This window comes from Thunnus thynnus, chromosome 9 (assembly GCF_963924715.1).
Source record: "Thunnus thynnus chromosome 9, fThuThy2.1, whole genome shotgun sequence".
NCBI lineage: Eukaryota > Metazoa > Chordata > Actinopteri > Scombriformes > Scombridae > Thunnus > Thunnus thynnus.
In genome coordinates, this window is record NC_089525.1 from 964,801 (window position 1) to 970,193 (window position 5,393).

The window sequence follows — 5,393 nt, forward strand, 5'->3', positions numbered from 1 at the left end:
CAAGCTCAAGCTACCACCAGATATTAGCCGTTTGTCTCAGATTCTCAACAGATGAACCATACTTCAAGCCTAATCGAACGATTGTATTATCTTAAACTTTAACAAAATTTTGATTTTGAAAAAGTCAACTCACCATGGGTCACAAACTGCAGATCAACATGTTCGATTCGGATGAAGGTTTGAAACTGGTTCTCCTCCAGCAGTCAGACCACAGACAAGCGTCCCAGCGGAGTCACTGCACTCAGCGGTGCACATACCGGGCTCACAGGCACCTCCACTCACACTCCCCTAACGTGACTCTCCATCTCCTGGTAGATCTCAGGCCTCCTCCCCTCTGTCAGCGATGGCCAAAAACCATGGACACAACAGGCATAGCCGCAGGAGCAGGATTCAACTTTCTCCTCCTCAGCTGCCTCTCTACAGTCCGGGATACTATACACCACCATGAACCTACAATGCGCCCTCCTCTTGATCCAGCTGTCTTTACATTCACAAACGGAATATGAGACTGAACTGTCGCCTGCCTCCAACCATTCTCGTAAGGGAAGGCATTCCCTTCAGCCACAGTGACAATAAAGCCAGACTCATCTCAACAACAATCACCAAACCTCCCGCTCCTCCAGCTTCCTCTCAAGAGCCAATCATCACCAGAGTTGGCAAGCATGACATCACAGAGCCTCCACTGCCTCCACGGCCACAGCCAGCCTGCATCATCAGCACCCCCAACCAACCAGGTTGTATTCCCCCTGTTCAGCAAACATCGCCAAAACTTTTCCAGCAGCCTCAAGTTCCTCACTCTACACAAACTTCCCTATAAACAAACCACCAGCACCAGGATGACAGGTTTGCATCATCCCTCATTCACATCAACAACCTTTTCTTACCTGATAAGGTCAAAGCCATTACTGGCAGTGGGATACCAGGCTCTAATTATTCCATCCCCCATATACGTCTGGTCTCTGTGAGTGGCACAGGGTTGCCAATTTCTTATTCCATTTTAGAAGAGAAACGTTAGCTATTCTCGCAACACTTTAGAAACATCTTGCAGTTTCGACTTTAGACACCGGGTTGCCGATCACCCAGTCAATCTCTCAACATCACTTCATTAATGCCTGCCTTTATGTGCACAGGGTTGCACCAGTTACTAATACAACTAATCTAACATCACTTTAGTAACATCTATGGCTACTGGCACCGGGTTGCAAGTTACTAATACAACTAGTCTAACATCACTTCAGTAAAGTCTACCATTAGCTGCATTGGAATTGCAAGTTACTATACAACTTATCTAGAGTCACATCAGTAACGTCAGCCATTACACGCACTGGGTTGCCAAATACTATTACAACTAAACTAACGTCACATCAGTAACATTTATCATTATGCACACTGGGTTGTAAGTTCATAAAACAACTAATCGAACATCATTTCAGTAAAGTCTGCTGTTACATGCACCGGGTTGCAAGTTACTAATAGAACTAATCTAATGTCACTTTAGTAACTTCTATCATTACATGCATCTGGTTGCCAGTTACTAAAACTGATCAATCATCACCCTAGTTATGTCTGCTGTTATATGCACCAGGTTACTAGTTACTAATACAGCTAATCTAATGTCACTGCTCTAATGCCAACCGTCACTTACACTGGGTTGTAAGTTACTACTACAACTAATATAATATCACTTTAGTATCATCCATAGTCACTGGCACTGGGTTGCGTGTTACTTATATAACTATAATGTCACTTTAGTCATCTTTAGTCGTCCTTTAGTCCTTTAAAGTAGCTGTAATTATACCTCTTCTTAAGAAGCCTACTCTTGATTCAGGCGTTTTAGCCAACTATAGACTATATCTAATCTTCCATTTCTCTCTAAGATCCTTGAGAAAGCAGTCACCAATCAGTTGTATGACTTTCTACATAACAATAGTTTGAGGATTTTCAGTCAGGATTTAGAGTGCATCATAGCACAGAGATAGCACTCTAAATGCATTGGACAAAGAACTTCTCTCTGTACTACTCTCTGTACAGAGAAGCAGAACAGCAACAACAACAAGAACAACAGACACATGAACAATAAGAATAAGATGCAGAAAAACTACTCCACGCATTTGTTACTTCTGGATTATTGCAATTCCTTATTATCAGGCTGACCTAACAAGTCTCTGAAGACTCTCCAGCTGGTCCGGAATGCAGCTGCACTTGTACTGACAAAAACAAAAAAAAGTCAAACTTTAAAATCTGTCTCCCTCTCTGTCGCTGTCAGCTGTCATTCCAGAACAATCGTTGTAACCCTCCTCTGCTCCATCCACCTCCATTGCCGTGTCCTGGAAGCTCGCTCCTCTCCTCTTCATCCCAGACCACCATCTTGCATTCTCCACTCCGTTACTTCAGCACCAGGCCCAAGTTCACAAGAAGCCACTTCCTACATCGCCAAGATCCATGCCTATCCATCACCACCATCAGACTTTTCCACCTTCATCTATCATGCTTGTTCAACAAATATCATTTACTTCATAAGAAACTGAGTCTCTACTGATTGAAACAAATAAAATTGAATTGGATTGAATTGAACCTATAGCCACTGGCACCAGGTTGCAAATTACTAATGCAACTATAACGTCACTTTAGTAAATCTATAGGTACTGCACTAGGTTGCAAGTTTCTAATTCAACTATAATCTTACTTTAGTAATGTCTAGCTACTAGGACCAGGTTTTCAGTTACTAATACAACTAATCTAACATCACTTTAGTAACATCTATGGCTACTGGCACCAGGTAGCCAGTTACTAATAAAACAAATCTAATGTCACCTCAGTAAGGTCTACTGTTACGTGCATCAGGGTGGAAGTTATACAACTATACAACTAATCTAAAGTCACTTCAGTAACATCCGCCATTAAAGACACTGGGTTGCCAAATACTAATACAACTAATCTAACATCACATCAGTAACACCTATCAGTATGTGCACCGGGTTGCAGGTTAATAATATATCTAATCCAATCTAACTTCAGTAAAGTCTGCTGTTACATGCACCAGGTTGCAAATTAGATTAGATAGAATTTATCTAATGTCACTTCTGTAACTTCCATCGTTATGTGCACCAGGTTGCCAATTACTAATAAAACTGATCTAAAGTCACTTCAGTAACATCTGCTGTTACATGCACCAGGTTGCAAGTCAGTAATACAATAAATCTAATGTCTCTTCAGTATCATCCACTGTTACAAGCACCGGGTTGCACGGGTTGCAAGTTACGAATAAAACTAATCTAACATTACTTTAGTAACTTCCATTATTCTGCACTGGGTTGCCAGTTGTCCATTCTCACCTCACTTTAGTACTTTGGATGGAGCACCCAACACCAGAATTCCAAGGCCCTCCACCTCCCCTCAGGTTTTTCAACACCAGCACCAGCAGCCTACATCATTCAGAGTGAACAACACCAGGATGTCAGCGCCCCCTGTCATCCAGCTCCAGCAATCACAACAGCTAGCCTTAGCAGGGGAACCTGGCACTGGAATGCCAGTGCCCCTGCCATCCAGCAGCCAGTAGCATGCTGCTAAAGTGGGCTACTTCAGATTTCAAGACCTGCTTTTTTCTTACTAAAGGTCAAAAGTCTGCTGACCATAGGACAGCTCTCACTGCCTCAGTCCCACCATTAGTATAGTTGTTGGAAATGGTAAACTGGCCCAAGATCAGCGGATCAGTTGTCATCACTGATTGATCAGCTTTTGTCCCACCTTATTGTGTTGATAAACTTGACCAAAGACCTATCAGATCTGGGGTGGCCAAAGGGGTGGCCAATGAGATTTCAAGAACACCATTGTACTACAAAGACTTCATCAGTCACATGCACACAGGAGAGATTGGAACAGAGAGGCAGGGAGAATGCACATAGGCCAATTCACAGTTTTAGCCTCACTCCAGTCTTAAAGGGTCATTCTTTAATTTCTTATTACAACTTGGGTCTTATTTTCGTTCTATTGGCCATTATTGCTGTTGGTGATGATGACATTGTACTCATAAAGTATATAGTTTAATCTGAGATCACATGGATTGATTTATCACATATGGCATGTGTAGCAATGCCGAATGTAATAAATCATATGTTTGGGGGAGGGGGGATTATTGTTTAAAGCAGTATAAGCCATACTCCATTCTCCTGGAGGTGTCAACCAGGTTAAACCAGGTTCCCTGACTGATGTCATTCACCCACTCTACCTTTCATTCTCCTCACTTATGTAGCATACTAATCACTATTTTTGTCACTTGTCCCTAGTCCAATTGTTGCCCTCCATATTCCCTGACAGGGATTCAACCCCTAGTATCCCAGCTGCCAAACAATGATGTTAACCATTACTAGTCTAGAGATGTATGAATAATAATGTATAAATTGTATAATTCTGTTACTTATATATGTCAGTTTGAAACCACATATAAGGGGATTGAGGATTTGAAAAATAAGGAGAAATTCAATCGCCATAAAATTCTGGGCAGTTTGTGACAACTGCTCGACGCCAAATCGCATGTACAACAAATCAAAAAGCAAGCACAACAATAATAATTAAACAGAACAAATGTGGCAGGGTTGTCTGCATAAACATTCTTCTATTGTCTTTGGATATAAGACATGTTCTGATCAGATATATATTTGACCAAACAGTAGAAATAACCAAAATCAAAAATATAATTAAAAGCTGGAAAAAAACAATGCTTGCTATAGCAACAGAACAAGCTACTGTTACCAGTTAACAAATTCTTTGTTTAATCATCACAAAGTGATACACCAGAGGTCACATATAGCCATATATCTGTCATAGGCAATTACAGCTGGAACAGACAAATCAGCACATTTGGATGAGTGTATAACAAAACCTTGCAGAAAACATCCAACATCCAGCATAAGAGATGTCATGAGTGGACAGCAGAAGATCCATGAGAAATTTTGGGTAAAAGCTGCTGTCCCATAAAACCTATTGATGCACAGATTACAGAGGAAAGTGTATATGGGTTCAGAAAGGCTTTTATCTGTAATGGTCATCAAATAATGGTCACATTTAACAGTCCAATCACACAGTAACACAGCAAAGTGAGAGCAAAGAGAATGACTGTAGTTTGTTGTGCCATTTAACCCTGACAGAGTAAATACAGTAATTACTGACACATTATCCATCATCAGATTCTACAGTTTATCAGTTTATACAAAGTAATATTAATACTGTACAGACAGGAAACTGAGTCAACACAACCTAATTTGTGAGAGGAAAAAATGGGCATCCTGTTCTCTGTCTGCCCATCCTTTCCCAAACTTCATGTACGTTGTTCTGTTTGCAATGAGCCCAAAGTGTGTCAGACCACATTTGATGCAAAATAGTTCCACCATGAC

At 41.1% G+C, this 5,393-nt stretch overlaps 1 pseudogene; it reads right to left on the minus strand.

Moving 5' to 3' along the window:
• Positions 1-4,328: 4,328 nt before the first annotated feature.
• Positions 4,329-5,180, minus strand: LOC137188857 (olfactory receptor 8J2-like; annotated as a pseudogene).
• Positions 5,181-5,393: the final 213 nt, after the last annotated feature.